Source organism: Anser cygnoides, chromosome 1 (genome assembly GCF_040182565.1).
Source record: "Anser cygnoides isolate HZ-2024a breed goose chromosome 1, Taihu_goose_T2T_genome, whole genome shotgun sequence".
Classification (NCBI taxonomy): Eukaryota; Metazoa; Chordata; class Aves; order Anseriformes; family Anatidae; genus Anser; species Anser cygnoides.
The window spans coordinates 101,323,574-101,341,478 of NC_089873.1; the positions used below are offsets into that span (position 1 = coordinate 101,323,574).

At 40.1% G+C, this 17,905-nt stretch overlaps 1 protein-coding gene and 1 long non-coding RNA gene across 4 annotated transcripts in view; both read left to right on the forward strand.

The window, feature by feature from the left end:
- Positions 1-234: 234 nt before the first annotated feature.
- Positions 235-4,042, forward strand: LOC136791778 (uncharacterized). The gene is made up of 3 exons (XR_010834396.1): positions 235-1,598; positions 1,839-1,976; positions 2,742-4,042. It is a non-coding gene; the product is annotated as an uncharacterized lncRNA (long non-coding RNA).
- A 3,372-nt stretch (positions 4,043-7,414) lies between these two features.
- Positions 7,415-17,905, forward strand: part of HAO2 (hydroxyacid oxidase 2) — a 48,933-nt gene continuing 38,442 nt past the window's right edge. For 2 of the 3 annotated variants that reach the window (XR_010834376.1, XM_067004246.1), the window contains exon 1: positions 17,029-17,127. The gene's annotated coding sequence lies outside the window, so the exon portion shown is untranslated. Of the gene's footprint in view, positions 7,953-17,028; positions 17,128-17,905 lie in introns of those variants that run through there. The other variant, XM_067004249.1, reaches the window with a different exon arrangement.

Below are 17,905 nucleotides of genomic sequence, written 5' to 3' on the forward strand. Positions count from 1 at the left end.
CTCTGCAGAAACATTTATGGGTTTCCATCATGCTGCATTGTTTAAGGGATGAGACAGCATGCTCTGCAGAGTGCAGAACTTCCTCTCCTCTCCTCTCCACTTTAATTGCATTTCTGTTCTCAGCATTACTTAACTTTAAAGGCATGTTATAAATATTGTTCTGCGTCATAGATCATGCCTATAATTTATACAGCATTTTCACTTTGACATAGTTTACCAAAGAGAAAGCAAAACATGGGAAAAAAAAAAGCCAACCTGCTCATTTGACAGAAGTATGGCTTTTATTTTGCAGAAGCTAGTCTGATGTATTTTGCAAGGCATGATTATTCTGCAAAGTCATTTTGGAAAGGTTTGATTAAAAACCCTGACATTTTTTTAAACTAACAAAACACATTTACAGAATTTTTCTCCCATGTGTCCATGGTTTCATGTAGTAGTTTTTTGTTTTGAATTCAAGATGAAATCACAGCTGATTCCCACCCAGAGTGAGGTAATCAGATTAACAGTAGGGGAATGCCTAGTAGTGGGGAATGCCACATGAGAACACAGGCAAATATATGAGTGAACTGCTTAATTCCATGAGTTTTACATACTAGAGTAAGAAAGAGGGGTGGAGAGGAAGAGGAGAGGAGAGAGGTGGTTTGGATAGTTTTACATGTGTGGGCCAGAACTGGTTCTTCAAATCACAAAGTTGGTACTCAAACCCCAGGGAAGGAGACTGATAGCATGGATTCTGCTGTTGCAGAAATTGTGAAATTGCACACAGAGAATGTAGGAGACTTGTTAACAGACACTCAGCCTGAACCTCATCTAAGCTACAGGTCCAGACATTTTCTCTATTTCCTCCAGCAAGTTAAAAGTTCAACTGCTTTGACAGAGAATGAGACTATAATCCCAAGCAGGGACAGAATGTGACATCGCAGGTACGTGTTCAAATAAATGCATCTTCCCTGCCTTGCACGTGAAGCCATAAAACTGTTTGCTCTTGTTTACAACACTGGGAAGTATCATCTTCTGCCTTTTCAGGTGTGCCTTTGGCAGTTTTCTTTGCTGGGTGAAAGTGGTGGCAGCAGTGTGCTTCTGAGTGTGTAAGGAGATTTTCTTCAGGAACAGCTATCTGAATATTTTCTGTTTCTACAATGAAATGGTACCATACTGAAGTGGAGTGTCTTTACAGATGGGATAAGTACTTAGATAGCAAAAGACTGATTTTTACATAAAAAGAGCCTGTTGACTGGAGAACATTATGGTGCCAGAAAGGTATTCCTCTCTTCTGGGGTATGTCCTGGCCTTGAAATATCCATTATAATTCAGATTTACTACAAACACATACTGTTCCTTGTTACAAAATCCATAGTATTGATAGGGAGAATTTTGCTCAATTAGCAATCTTGCAATCTAGCCTACATTTTACTGTTGTTTTTCTTTTTATCTTGTTGTTGTTCATTAAATGATAACTATGCAAACTGTCAGCTATGTCATTCAGTGTATAAATATATTAACATTTGTCTTACAGTTGACTCGCAAGAGTCTCATGTGGCTGATCCCAAAGTGACCTTCATTTTGAATTTTAGTAATGAATGGAAATAAATATCTAGGTAACGCTTTTTTTTTTTTTTTTTTTTTTAATAGCCTTAAAATTAGCATGTCAAATGGTTTGAGTATCCATTTTTCTGCAAGTGGAGGTTTTGGATTTTGAAAGGCTTTACCCAGAAATGTAGGTTTTTTGACATGTTCAGCTAAAACACATTTCAGCATCCCTGAACTATATTTTCTTCTGTTTTATTTTTTTTGAACCATATTTAATTATTAAAATAAGCTTCTGTATTTCATTACAGCTTCTGTAGTTTGAGTTCCTGATCTCTCTTGGGAGTGAGGATCTCTGGCTGGACATCTTTCCATGATGTACCCAAAATTTCGTGATTCCCAATACAAGCTATCTCAGAAAAAGGAGCAGTATGGGAGGTGCATATGGGGTAGGGACGGCTCTCATCTAATGGTTTCAGTAATGTACAAAAAGTGAGAAAGCACTGACAGCTCTTGCTAGTGGCACAGACCTGGGGACATCCCCACTGCAGAAAGGGTCACAGTTCACACAGGAAAAAGGGATCGTCTTGGATATTGATGCATAGAAATGGGAGGGTAAGGTTATTCAGAACAAGATAAGAACTGGAGATTTTTACGTGATTGCAGACTGGGTGTGAGTAGCCAGTGTGATACAACCATGGAGAAAATGAATATGATCCTACAGTGTATTGAAATATTTCTAGCAGAGGTTGACTTTTAATATCATTGCAGGAGAGCTCAGTGAGAACACAGTTCATGTCTGGCAAAGGATAAACTGAAAATACAATTGCAGTGGAGGCCTGCTGGAGTGGTTGTGAATAGGAAGCTTGTCTTACATGTAGAGACCAAGCCAATTTGTCTCCTTTTAACTCAGCCAAGAGAAGACCAGGAAGAAGATACTGATGTTCTCTATACATAATTCAGGGCCAAGTGGCTTAGGGTGGAGAAGAACAATAAGCTGAGTGACCATCCTGGCACGAGAACAGATGGCTCTTAGCAAATGTGTGCTGTGAATTGGAAGAGTGAGGAAAAGCATCAGTAGGAATAATGGAAACTGGAAGCTGAACAAACTTTAAGATGGGTCTGAGAAGTGTGTTAAAAGGATTACATGATGTGATTGCCTGCTTTGGTGACTCTGGAGGTTCATTACAGTCCTATGTTCTCTTGCCTTTCAGACAATATAGTCCTTCACTGGATGCCAACCCTTAGAGGAAAAGAGGGCTAAAACAGATTTCCTTCAGTGTGCTAGGATGAAAAGTCTGCCCACAGATCAATTGCACAGTTTGTGCCAGTTTTTGCATATTTTGAAGGATGGGGATTGTGCCTGTTGCATCTCCGTGGAGCACTGCTTTCTAGTTCCAGTCACGTGGGATCTGCCTCAGGTTTGCCAGGAACTAGGTAAAAAACTTCCATTTCATGTTCTCCATATGGATGCTGTCTAGCACATGACATCACCTAAATGCCCGTAATCCTGGCTCTCCCCTCAAAAGACAGAGTGATTAGAGAAAAAAAAATAAACCAAATCTCCTCCCCTCCCCTATGCCAAAAAAATGCAAAAGTCAAAAATTTTCATGAATTGAAGGTGCAATGAGCCATCTTCAGGGTTCGTAATTAGTTACAAATACTTAATTGCAGAGTTGTTTTCTATGTTTTTGTTTGGGTGGGAAGCCTACAATTACTGTTAATGCTTTGTAACTTACTTTGTGACATGTGGTAACACTACAGAGAAGAAAGACCAGGAAACACATGCGGCTGACAGGCAGAGCCAATCGTTTTCTTCTTGCCAAGTAGTTCATATGTGTTTCTGGCAGTGAGTTGCATGACACCTCAGGTTCCCTCCCTTGTCTTTCCAAGAGTAACAGAGTTTTTTTTCCTTGCAAAGGAAAAATGAAATCATGACAAGAAGTCATAAAAGCTATCATCCTGAGACATTCAAAGGAGTTTAAGAAAGGAGTTGTGGGGTTTCTATCTCAGAATTATTTTGTCGCAGATTATTACTAGGTGCCTCATTATGTATTTTATTTTGAAGTGTTTCATTTCTTGAAGATGGTGACCTTCAGAATGCTGAAAGAAAAATCGGATGATCTTACCTGACTTTGTACAGCCCAGGTATCATGATGCATATTAGGCGCAATGTAAGCTGCTGCTAAGGTATGTTGAGAACATGGCTTACAAATTACATTTTTGTGTCCACTTTACTCTTCAACAGTGTCTGCGTGGGTACATTCTGGGAAAGCAGTGATAGAAGGAACTGACAGCAAGTTGGGTAGTGGTGAATTGGAGCTGTCCTGTAGTACAAATGTTGGGAAATGGATATTCAAGCCCACTCAAGTGATTAGCCCACCTGCTTTTATATATACATACATATATATGCATATACACATTTATATATATAATGCCAGCAATGGCATGAACTGTCTTTCCCTTCTCTCTGATTTGAGAAGACTCTAGGTATTCTATCCTTTATCAGAAAACAATTTTTTTTTTTGTTGAGTTGTCAGGGGAATCTTCACCTCCCTAGTCTCTTTCAAGATCTCTTCGTTCTTCAATTTGCAGTCCCCTATGCTCCTTAATATCCTGCTACACTGTGTAGTCCCTTGAGCTCCATGTCTGCTCTTCCTTGCACATAGCTTCCTCACAAGTTTTTGCATTTCCTTCTTTATTGTCTCCCCAAACATCTCTATTTTCCTTTTGTTTCGGCCTCCTCCTACATGCTTTATTATCTCTTTGCCAGTGCAAAGTAGTTTCCAGTGACAGCTACTCCTGTTATCATTGCTAATGATAAAAATGTCATGAATGGCAAGACTTGCCTAAATAGTTGATAATCAGTTCAAAGGTGAGACCCTAATTCTCTTTTTCAAAATACAATTCAATTTGTCTTCTCTCCCAGCTTTGCCAAACCAGTCTCTTATATTTCATATATATGATCTCATGTCAGAGCAGACGTTTTCTGGAAAATCTGAGGCAAGTTGGATGAGGCATTCTTGGATTTATATAGAAAATGAAGCATTCTTTTAACTATTTTTTTAATATACTTTTTTTGGCTTTTTATGACTCAAAAACAACATGGGCTGGAAAATTCCAGATCTGCCAAGACCATGGGTTTTCTCTGTAGACTCTAGGTATTCAGGTTCTTCTAGGGGCCTACAGAGTAAAATCAGCAAAAGGGGCAATACTTTTTGGTTGGTCCATTCCCTGCCTGATGGAAGACCGCCAGTTGGTGCTGTGATGCACATCGAAGGACAATCTCCTGTGTAATTACCCATTCAATTGCAGAAACAGAGGGTTAGGGGGCAGGGAAAGAGCTTAGCTCTTTAGATGGATGAGAAGCTGCTTTGTGTTCAGCTCTTGTAGTCTTGTATGCTGGGCCAGTACGTGAATGAGGCACAAAGACAACCTGGAGCTTCACTTCAAATTTGGGTCAGAAGAGTGAATTTCCTGGTGCACCCCAGGCTCAATCTGGACGTTGGTCCTCTCCATGACCTGCGCCTGTTTTTACCACTGTGTCTTATCCATGTGGAGGCCAGCTGCATCAAGCCAACATGCAATTGGCTTTGTATGTAAATTATCCTGTCCCACCTCCATGGCTTCTGATTTGTCACTGCTCCACACCTTTCTTTCCCAGCTAACCCGTGCATCCCAGTTGCCCTTTGATATAGATGTCTTTCTGTGGGAGGAGAGCCTGTCCAACCCTTCAGAAGTTGCTGGGCTGTGTTTGCCCACTTCTCCAGACTTCAGTGAATAGAAATACATTATTGAGAAAATAAGGGGTGTGGGAGAAGAGTCCTCTCCTCCCAAAAAAATCTCTGTAGACTTGCTAAATTCAGTGTGAATTTATGAATTATTTTGATTAACCCCACATGATGTTTTTTGGGGGGGAAATACATTAATTATTTACACAAATACATTGATGACTGATGCTTTTGACTAGTTTGGTGAAAGTTTATTAGCTAAGTTGAAAAAAAATAGAGATGCTGTATGAGATTTGGTTGCTGATTTTTTATGAGCCTGAAGAAGCCCTTTCAAGCTAACTATGACATGTTTAAAAGTCTGTGTAGCTTTCCTTCTCAAACAGCAAAGCTTACATGATTTTTTTATGACAGATAGGTTGGCAGTGATGGGCAATGTGAGGCGGTCTGCTAGGAGAACAGTGTGACTGTTAGGGCAGAATATGAAGTCAGTGGCCAACACAGATCTTTATTTGAAATGGGCTTTGTGCTGGCTTTTTGCACAAGATGAATTTGAGTACAGAAGCATGTGAAAATTTGTCCCTAGAAAAGGCAGCGTTGCAGGAAATAATGTTAAATTAAAACTAAGAAAAATACTATTCATATCTGAAAAGTGAAAAATAATGGTGAAAGACTAGAATTTAAAAAAAGTAGACTTAATGGGGAAATTAGTGAGGTAACTTAAAAATGTAAAACCCCAGAAAGTTCAAGATTTCAACAACCTTTAGTTTGCTTTTGTCTTGCCATACATCTTCCATGTAAAATAAAGAAAAAAAAACTACATTTGGAGTCTGTATATTGACAAGATGAGCCAGCAGTGTACATCATACGTGATTTAAGAACATCTTAAGCACCCACCCTGGACATGTGGACATTTACACAACCTGAAACTTTCTTCCAACTTTTGTATCTATGGCAAAATCTTGACTTTAGTGTTTCACATAAGAAACAAAGATTCCCAGCTTCCCACTTAAATTACCCATTCCGTATATTGAAGGTATTAAAACTATTTAATATTCTTACAATCCCCAATGGTTTCCTTTAAATCAGCTTTTCATTGGGAATTGAATACATACTTTCTGTAACATAAACTGAAATCTGGGAGTTGTAAGCTGCCAGCAAAATATGCAGGTATGCTATATTTGCCCAGATATATAAGATATGACAGGATTTAATATGTATTAAATTTAACAGGTGCTGTGATCTCCCGCATAGATACACAATATTCAAAGACATACCCTAGAGAACTGCATTCCCTGTTAGTTCTACATTTCTGTCCTCTCCAGCATATCTTTAACTGTAATCTTACCTCCCATATCTTACAATTCAGATTCATTATAAGCAACATTATCTGTATTTTTATCAAGTTCCTAAATTACAGGCAATGTATGCAACCTTAGCTCCAGCTTCCCAGAGGTGTAAGTTGGGGTAATTGCAAACTATTTAGATAAGCTGTATACATTAACAGAAACAGAATATAATCTTGATGTCATTTTTCTCACCCAGTCAGCAAAGCTATTTCTCTTACATGTTTACTATTTGAATCTTTAGGTGGAAAAATTAATAGGGAGATGGTGGGTGAGAAGAAATAAGAATAGTTTTATTTTTTGTGAAAGCTCTTCAGATTGTGGAGGACTATCCATTGCTACCTTGCAGCTGGGATGTAAAGCCAACCGTGTCAAATACAGTCAGATACGAGTGATAACCTGTTTCACATGAGAATAGATGTAAAGCAGGACAAGATAGGGAATAAGATGCTGAATACTTGGGGTATAGGCCTCTCATCAGCTTGTCAGGAAAGCTCAAGAGCCCACATTAATCTAAAAAGTATAGATCTTGCTGAGAAGAAGCCCTTCTTGATTGTCATTTACAGTGACCACACTTTGATTTCACTGGTACTGCTGGCTACATTGCCCAAACAATACCTTTTGGTTTTTAATGTCTAAACCATTCAGACATAAAAAAGATCCCTCCCCCACCAAACATCCATTTGTCACATCTCCAATGCTAGAAGAGGGATGTTTTCTGAACATAAAACACACATGGCCTCAGTCACTCATCTACCATTTCTTTTGTAGCTCAAGGAAGCCACAGTGAGCTTTGCAACCTAGTTTTCAGTGGGGAACTGCCAGCTGGTGAGAGGCAAGTTTTCTGAAAGTTTGTTTTCCTTCTTCTGTCAGAGGATGTTGAAACATCACTTACTGAGAAAACTATCTGAGAGGAAAATGTCATCGTCTCAGTGGGCTAAATAGAACCATATTTTGTTCTCTGTCTGGATCAGTATTTTTTCAAAAGAACAAATTTTTCCATTGATGACGCCCTTTATACAGAAGGAAGGAGACTGCTCAACACGGACACTTCTAGACATTAAGAGGCTACATGTGGCTAAATGCCGAAAATCAGCCTATTAAAACCAGAAGAGGTAAAACAAAGACTGAACTCCTGTAAACACAAGGCATTGATGATGTTTCCAGAGATCTTAAAGCCCAGAGGAACCACTACAATACTGTAGTCTAGGCTTTTCCATAAGATACGCCGAGCAATTGCATTTGGTTGTTCCATCAACAGAACAGTATCTTCTGATTTATCTTTAAATTACCTTTTAAAAATACATTCGCTTTTTGTTTCAAACATCTCAACTGATGGAGAGTTGCTTAGGTAAGTAGTTTCAATGGCTATTTTCATGGACAAGAATGTATATCATATTTATCTTACCCTGAAATTCTCATCGTTCAGTGTTAAGTCACTTGATTGCTTTTTGCATTTGTCTGCCTTTTTCTGGAAAACTCTTCCCTGTTAAAAACTTGTAAGGATCATATCACATTGCAAAGAAGACTACATCACAGAATTTCATATGAAATATTATGGGGACACTTGAGGTTCCTTTCCAAATATAGCTTTCTACAGTTCTGTGGTGGACAGCACACCAGCTGAAGTCTTGCTATAAAGGTGTAATGTCATTCTAAAAGGTTGGAGTATTTTTCTGAAAGATATCCAAAACATCAGACAGAAGTTGTTTTCATAACCTAGAAGCAGATCAGAATGAGTCAAATACAGTTTCCCTCAGCCCACATAACTGTCTGGCAGAGGACCTGGGTACAGGCATGACTAGCCTCCCTCGAAGGGGAAAAATGTTGATCTGGGAATACATGTGATAATGAGGTGGGTGGAAGCATGTAAATTCTGTCTGTTGGATGTATAAGTTGCATCCTTTTTCTGGGACTCTTATGCTTTTCTGCTTTTCATTGGTTTATGGCTAATGGGATTTGATGAGTCTATTTACTGCTAAAACAGGCTGATTACACTTCTGTGAAATTATGGTGAAAAAGATGTCACTTATATTGGCTACAAAACCAAGGAAAAAGAACACCAAAAAAGTTTAAGATTTCTTAGTGCTGGGCCTACATGTGTTAGCCAAAACAATTACAGAGTCAGCAATAATATTGACAGCTAGTCCTCTTTGGAACAGAGACTTCTATACAGTTCATGATGTGTCTGACAGCCACAGCTGCACTAGGACAATCACATTTCAAATTATGAACATTTCCTCTAGCAAAATGAGACTTCTATAGAAATTTCTATGTCAGCCCTGGTCTTTTTAGATAAGGTATCAACCTCTAGATATATAGTGGAGATACTAAACCTTCTGAGGGATTAGTTTAAAAATCGAGCCACAACAATTCCATCAAGCTTTTAAAAAACAATAAAGAGCATACCTTGAGCTGTATGTTACATGGCAGGTTACAGCTCTTTAATTTCGGTAACAAAGGCACAAAAAATGCAATGTTTGAAAGCTCAGTCTGGTCAAATTGAGACTAGATGTAAAGCATGTGCATGCCTGTGGAGTTCGTTAACTACTGAAGCAACTAACTTAGGGCCATGGTGAATTTTCCAGTACATGACTTTGTCAAGCCTTTGAGAATATGGAAAGGGTGAGTATCAGAACTGGTGTAAAGAGAAATATTTTGGGTACACACTGTATAAAATAAATGAAAGGAAGGAAAGCATGGTATAAACAGCTATGTCCAGTGTGGTGGACATCCCTACAATGTGGGGGATTGTCCCCACAGAGTTTATATTCTGAGATATAACTTGCCTGTGTCAGGTGGTTGCATCAGTATCTGAGCTTGAAGAGCTGTGTGGGCTCAGCAGGACACAGCACCCACAGCCCTGATGCCTGATAATTATCCATGAGTTCTCACAGACTTGTCATCTGGGCCTCATTTTGCAGCAGAATTTCCACCCATGTTAAATACACACAGCTGAACTGGCATTTCCCAGCCTATCACTCACGCACTACAGATGTGTGACGGTCCTTTTAAGGCCAACCAGATAATGAAATGGGAACAGAAGGTGATCACGTGTAACCACCCTCAATGACATCTTCTGTTGCAAACCCCTAATAATCAACAGTGGTGATACAATGCACTCTAAAACAGGAGTCCCCAGTATGTGTGGTCAGTCCTGAAAGCTGATGCTTACCGTACTGACAAATGCACATGGTGATGCTATCCCATCACATATCTCATCTCTAAATTATTCACGTTTTATGAAATTATTTTTTTTTTGTCTGCAAAACATACATCTTCCTATCCCAGCACCCTGTAGGTAATTTACAAATATTTAGAATAACAGGGATCTACAGAGAAAATGGAAGCAAAATTGAGTGAGGAGCTGGAGTAACTAGAAAGACAGATATTTGTAGATTGAGGGCCTTGCTGAGTCCTGCAGAGTGGGTTTATTTGTTATTTTGAAAAGAGCACTTCAAGACCTACCAGAAATTAAATGAATGAAGAACGGGGATGCTCCATGCCATAGAGATCTCCAGAGCATTTCTAAAGTGTTGGGGGAAAGGAGTATCTTTGTTCTCCACATTGGATGAAACTCTTTGACACAGGCTACATAACCTAGTTGTACTCTACAAGCCAGAATGCCACTGGCAAGGCCAACTTCACACTTGGGTGGTGAAGAGTTTTGAGGAATGCCTGGCTGCTGCCTGCCCTGAAACGCCACTGTTGCTGCCCTCTCATCTGCTTTTGAAGGGTACAGAAACTCAGACTGACACAATAATTAGATATTCCTCAATTCCCCTCCAGGCAAAATAATACAAACTCCAACTGAAAGGGGACTGGGAGGATATGTGTTAAAGCTCAAAATACTTTGAAATTATATTATAGTGAGTACTTTAGGAAAACCTTTCCAAGGCGGAAGAAAATGTTGAAGGAGAACTTTATTAACTAAGTAATAAGATTCCTCCAAAACAGGAAATCTAATAAAAGTGAGTGCACCACTTTTTAATTAAAAGCAAGCAAGCAAAATATCTATACAAGAAACCCAGCCGAGAAGAAAGTTTGGTAGAATCATAGAATCAGAGATGGCTTGGGTTGGAAGGGACCTTAAAGATCATCTAGTTTCAACTTCCCTGCCATAGGCAGGGATGCCACCCACTAGATCAGGTTGCTCAGGGCCTCATCCAACCTGGTCTTGAACACCTCCAGGGATGGGGCATACACAACCTCTCTGAGCAGCCTGTTCTAGTGCCTCTCCACTCTCTGAGTGAAGAATTTCCTCCTCATCTCTAATCTAAATCTCCCCTCTTTTAGTTTAAAACCATTCCTCCTTGTCCTGTAGGGCCTGCAGATCAGTCTGTAGCAAGTCAAAATATAAATCATAGAGATGAATCCTCTGTCTGTGGAGTTAAGGTAGCCAGTTAAGAAACTTTATCACAATGCTGTTAATTATGAAAGACCTAATGACTGTTTCGTGGACTTCCTTTCAACAGGGATATGCCAGGGAAGTGCTTGTTAGCCAGTCTTTTCAGTGTTCCAGTTGACTTGTCTGATAATAGATGCTAAAGTAGGAGTAAAAATTACAGAATCATCTTTGGTCAATGTTGAATATGCTGATAATATTGCTTAGCACAGAGACTGCCAACAAGCTAAGAGGTTATTGGAAGTGTTGCAAAAAAACTGTAGGCCTCTAGAGAATTTAAGGTCAAAGACATAAAACAAAAGATTTTTTTATTTTATTTATTCATTTTGTTTTGTTTTGTTTTCTTTTATTTTGTTTTATTTATTTATTTATTTATTTTTCAGTGACATTAGTAGCCTGTGGTTGAGTTATAGCATAGGCTCTGTAAATCTTTTCAGTCTTGATGCAAAGCTTTTTTATAATGGAAAATCCCTTATGTCTCTCAGTAGGTAATTTCATTGTTTAATTAGAAATTCTTTCTAATTGAAATTTGTTACTCTCACACTGTCTTTTCTAGCTAAACTAAAAAGCTTTCTCTTAGCAGATATCCTCCCCCACATAGGTATTTGTAGGTAAGCATCAAATCCCTTCTCAAGTGCCTTTTTGATAAGCTGGTGGTTTGTCTTTCTTCCTTCCTCGCTATACAGCAGACTTTCCTGACCTTATCTCACACACACACACACAGAATCACACACAGTCATCTAGGTTGGAAGAGACCTCCAAGATCACCGAGTCCAGCCTCTGACCTAACACTAACAAGTCCGCCACTAAACCATATTAGTCATTAAACTGTTTTGTGATTCCCTTCCAATTTCTACCATCTCTCATGAATGTGTACACCAGAACTAGAAATATTGCTCCAATCACAACAATACTTTAACTTTAGTGTTAACTCTTACTTTGTATATTTTTTGTGCAGAAATTAGTAAGAAGAGAGACACACCCTTGTATAGGCACCTCCAGGAAGCAATGCAGAAGAGTCTAAGCTCCAGTGTTCAAAAGTGCCTCTTGGAAAGGCCATTCTCTTGTTACAGGTGGTAGAGGGAATTTAGACCACCTTCCCTAAGCCAATGTTTGCCATTGTAACTGGTCTCAGCGAGAAAATTCCTTTGCCCATGTTGTCACTATATGCCCATCTAAGCAGCGAGTGGACAGATTTTCTCAGGCAGATGATTCAGAGAGAAACAGATTTACTCTTTGGCCATGAACCAGGTTCCTGGTTCAAGAACTTTCCTGTCAGTTTTCCATGTGGGATATTACTCTGATTCATATTTGGTCTGAAGCAATAATTCAGTCATTCCATACAGTAATTCTATGCTTTTCTAGTTTGTTTTCTTGGAAGATTTCAAAAATGTCATAAATATTCATTATTTACATTCACAGCAATCCAAGGAAGTAAATATGACCTTAATAAGATTATTCTGAGTCTTGTTTTAATGCTACATGTTAAGTCAATTGCAGAGAGTGAAATAGAGCCAGTTTCTCATGCAAACTACTGAGTCCATCATATCTCTATTTGATAGGAGAATTATTGCACTCCACAGTGAAAATTATCTCCTTTATCTATGTAAGTAACCAGCTGTGTTGCTTCATGGCTCCCTTGCTATACTCCACAAGTATCTAGCTGTGTACTGGAAAAGAACCTCTAAGTCTGTGACTCGGCCTGTTGGGATATACTTGAAGACAAGTTGTTGAATGTACCTCTCTTTTTTTCAGCAGTGGAGTATTTTCCTCTTAACACTCAAAAGAAAAAGGAAATGTGAGAATAACATCCCCAAAAGCATAATGGAATATTTCTGGTTCATGCATTCCTTCTTTTGGAGCAGGTCCCCTTGGCTTGCAGAGAAAAGCTCCAAAAGGAGTGGGCTGGGAGTTGTTTTTCAGTGTGTTTGTCTAAGCTGTGGTCCTTCGAGCTATGAGAAACCCCTCAAGCAGCTCCAGTAAGAGTCATCTTTTTGCTCCCTTCTACATCCTTACTTATTCCTAGATCCCCCTCCCCCTCTTCACTTTCTTTCATGTGGATCAAGGCCTGGAAAATGACAAGCCTCTTGATTAATAGATACAAAAAGTCTTCTTATGTAATTTATTTGCTTTCTGCACCTGACTAGAATCACTAGGTTTATCTGGAAAGGAAAATATATCGTCCTTCCTGACTCCGAGTGGCAGCAGAGAGAGCTGAGCATGTGATATCAAGCTGCGCATGGAAAGCAAACAAAACGCCATTTCTGTATTTTGTAAGCATCTCAGGTCATAAAAGTGTCAGCACGCTGTATTTCTTGCTGGGATCCTCTCTGTTTTATTATCTGAGCCCTTTCCATTGTGTTGAATGTGCAAGGAGAGTCTCCAAAGCAGGCAACATCTGTTTCCCTGTCATGTTTTTGATTATCAGCTCCGTATTCCTTGCAAGTCTCCTGCTCACATATTCCCATCAAACTCAATGGGGGCTTCAACAGCAAGGACACTTCCTTGTCTCCCTTCCCCCAGACTCTCCATCCATCATTCTCACATGCTGACCCACTAAATGCTCATGCAAGAGGCCTGTTCTTTACACTTGGGTAACACGCTCATGACCTCTTCAATTTGTTTTGTTTGTTTAAGTCTAATTGCTGTGAGTATACCTGCCTCTGTCCTTAACAGGGGAGAAGGGAGAGGAAGGAGGTAGGTGAGACATCTGACTGGGTTTTGTTTTGGTACCTGTGGAGAACAGTTTTCTAATGTAGTTTTAGATTTGTTTCCCAGTTTTCTTCCCTGAAGAGGAAGTTTCTTCCCCTCTTTCTTAGCTCCCAATTGCTAAATCAATTTCTCTCTGCTTTGCCAAAAGATCTGTTTTACCATTTATGCAGGAATTTCAATCTGCAGATGGGGATTCTGCCAATAAGAATCAATTAAAACAATTGTCTTTTGCCTATCATATTGCAGTTCTAGGATATCCAGCACTCTGAGATCTGGGAAAGCAGAGGTAAGCTACAGTAAGCTATGGGTTCTTTAACTGGTGGTGTTTTACATTTATTTTCACAGAACATTTTTGTATACTTGTGCAGAATGTCAATGAGCAGCAGTGGAGTGATGCAACTGCTGTTGCAGTTGAGAAGCAGAAGTGGAAGTCTATACGTGTGAATTGCATTATTAATAAATTTATTTAAAGAGCAGTTTCCCATCATTACAGGTAGTTTACCCATCCACCCACAATAATGACACATTTTGAATCCACATGGCAGAATTTTGCAGATTCAGACAAATACATTGCTGACATTCATACCGAGGCTCAAAGTCTGTACATGAGAAATGTGAACACCTCTGCACTTTCCCTAGGTCCTACACTGCTAGCAGTCCTGAGGTTACTGGAGGCTCTCCTAGATTCCAGGAGGTGTGGCTTGCTCGTACACTCCAGGTTAAACCACTCCTTAAAGCTCTCCCAGGTCCATTGTGCCCGTTATATTTACACAAAATGTCTCCCTCAAAGTTTGCCTGTTGGCATTTTTTTAACTCACTGGTTCTTCTTCTGTGACATATGTGGCTTTTGCTCTTTGTGCTACAAGACTTATGTTAGGAATCAGGTTTTAGAACCACTCTGTGGATTTTGATAAGGTGTATGTACAGAAAAAGGTCATTTTGACCTTTCTGACTAGTGAGACTGGACTTCATATTTGTGTTGATTCTTGCTAGTTCCCCACCACTATAAGCAGCTTGTGTATGAATGTATATGTGTATGAAAGAGATTAAAGGCTGGGCAGGTCATTAACAGCACCGAAGTGACTATATGATAAAATGCAACAAGGAGTGAATAGAAAAGAAGAGCAAAGGAATGAGGATGCTTGCAGAGTTGCTCTCTTTGGAGTTGACTGCAGGAAACAGAGGTGAGGAATAGGGGGAGACGAGATCGGTGGATTGTATCTCAAAGAGCAGCCAGGTATGGAAGACCATAGCCTGTGTTGTTGAGCACATAGTGCTACCTCTGAGAACAAAGGCAGACTGATGTGAGAGACCTGTGGGGCTCAGCCAGCTTCAAAATATGTGTCCTAGAGAGGAAGTGGAAATTTCTGAAAGAATAAAAGTTGGAGTAGAAGAAAGGGAACAGTCATGAAGTGGCTGACTGGAGTGAATCAGAAGATGGAGGGTTGGATAGCCTGAATGGGAACTGTGGGCTGGGACTGAGAACTAGAAATGAGTGATCAGGAGGAGAAGGAGGCAAGAGAAAACTGGAGGAGGGACAAAATGATTGGTGCCAGGCTGTCTTGGCTGCCCAGGAGCTGTGATCCCAGCCTGGTGTGTCCACAGCATTGGCAGGTCATGACTTCTTTCACAGTGAATTTCAGTTCCAAGGAGAGTGGCAGTATACTTCTGGGTATGATAAAAGCAGAAGCTACCATGAGCATCTGGTAAAAGCATGGGGAAGAGAAAATGGCATGACAAATTCTTGGATTGGGTATCTGGGCACCTAAAAGCCCTTAGGAGCACACTGTGTTCCTGAGATGGGAGTTGGGAAAAGGAGGCTGATGCTTGTGATATTTTAAAAAGGGGAAGGTTGACTATGAATTTGATAGTCAAAATTGTGAAAGCAGCAACTCTCATCTCTCATTGTAGGAGGAACCACAAATCAAGATAGCAGCAGAAACTGCATGAGGTTATAGGGAAAAGCAGATCCTCTTACTGTGAATTAGTGACTTCAGTTTTATACGTTATTATATCAAATGGGCTCACTGGGAGACACAGTCCAGTAAAGGGCAAAGTACTACACCTTAACACCAGGGGAATCGACTGTGAAAAGACAACAGATTGACCCAGGGCCTAGATCTCTGATGGCTATAAAAGCCAGGATGAGGAACTTCAAGTGCAGTTCAGTCACAACTTGTTATCTGGTCCCTCATGCAATATAAAGGTGCCATAGAGCCCTTTCCTGTCTTAGTCTCCTCTGCTTTACCTTCCCAGATTGCTCCCCCATGCTTTGCCAGCTCTTCTGCCCTTTCTGTTGTATTTAGAAACCTTCATCTTGCCTCTGCCTTCCATGTCATTCCCTTGCAATACTTCCCCCCACTCAGGAAGATGACACTCTTACCATATGCTGTGTGGTCCCTTCATTAAAAAAAAACAAACAAAACAAAACAAAACAAAAAACATCTTTCATCTTGCCTTCCACTACAGGTTTCTATGCCTGCCCTTTCTCCTCTTCTCTTTTCCTCCTTCACTCTCTTTATTTCACTTACAAATGTCAGAATTCCATAATTTCATTGCTGGCTAGTAAGACTCAGGTTTGAATCTGTATAACTACTGAATCTTCCTTTTTTTATCAGAAAATTTCCATTGTCTATTTTCCACATCCTATTTTTATTTGCTTTCAAGAGTAAGGATATGTTTATGCTGGTTAACCAAATAGATCTATCTGTCATGAGGTGTATATCATTTGCACTCTTTGAGGTGTTGTCTTCTAACCAGAATGGCTACACCGTTATTGCCAGCTGGGAATGATCCTTTGGTATTGTTTGAGAGAAAGCCTGGGCCAAGGCTGTGCCACGAACATTTGCAGTGATTTAACAGAGAGGTGACAGAGCACCAGCTCCACTACCTGGCTCTGCTTGTTGTTTACTATTCAGGGTAGATACTGGGGTAGGTGTAGGCTATGCTACCCTGACAGGCAAGTTCTCATTCCATTTGCAACTGTAGTTTTTATGCTGTATGCATGTTTAATAACAGCAGAGATGATGTTGGTAAACATGAGGAAAGCAATTACAGTATTATTAAAAACAAAGTATGTGTACCACATGTTTAATTTCTATTCTTTTTAAAAATATTTACTCATGAGGCCCGTATGTCAGTCATTTGTGGTTCAGCACCACAGCCTCTATGACTTTATGGTCCACATGCACTAGACTGGAGTATGGGTCCAGACTGGGAGGGAAGTTGTGGCCATGCATTGCAGTTTGGGGTGTGCCATGTCTGAGGAGCTCCTGGCAAAAATTATGTCTGCTCTTGCCTTCTGCTACAGGTTCTTACTCATGGTCCCACAGTATGTTCATCATTTGACTGCCTAAACCCAGTGCTGTCTGAGCCCAGATTCTGTGTGTCTAGTCTCACCTGCCAAGGGGTAAGTCAGCATCAGGATCCACTCCATGGACATGTGAAGAGAAAGTAGGCAGACTTTGTCAGGCGGAAATTTTTAAAATGAATTTCAGGAGTGTATGAGACTAATGGAAAGAGGGAGAGCAGTATGTGGAACAGGTCTGATACTAGACCTTTGGCACAGACCAAGCTTCAAATGTGTCTTACATGGCCCCCTGAATGTAAGCCAGCTGTAGTGCCTCCTGTCTTATCCCTTCTCCATGTCTCCAATGTAGGCATGTCCCTTTCCGTTTCTCCACGTCCCCACTGTGTCTGGCTTCCACCTGCTTGAGGTCAGTGAGATGAATTAGAGCAGCTTTCAAGTACTTTTGACTTTTAGGAGGCACTGGCCTGGCAGCCAGATTTGGAAGTGCTAAGAATGCTTTGCTGCTAAGGTACCACAGCACTAAGCTGCTTTCCCGTCTTATATCTGGAGCTGTGTCTATCATACCTCAATTATAGCTCTAGACATGGGTTTTTGATTTCAGTAGCACAATTTTAAAGGTTTTGTCAATAAGAGCCAAACTGAAAACTACTTGAAAGTGAGCTTACAATCAATATCTCCCCAGAGCAGAATATGTTGCACACTGAGTAATAATCGTGATGTTTTCTGGCATTTTCATAACAGAAAAAAAGGGTAAGTTTCAACTTCATTGTGTCTGCAGTCAGTGCTAGCATGGAAGGGTGCTACCTCAGAGTAATGTGAATAGATTGAAACTGGAGAAGTCAGAGAACCAGAAACTAGATCACTGGGTGGCAAGATG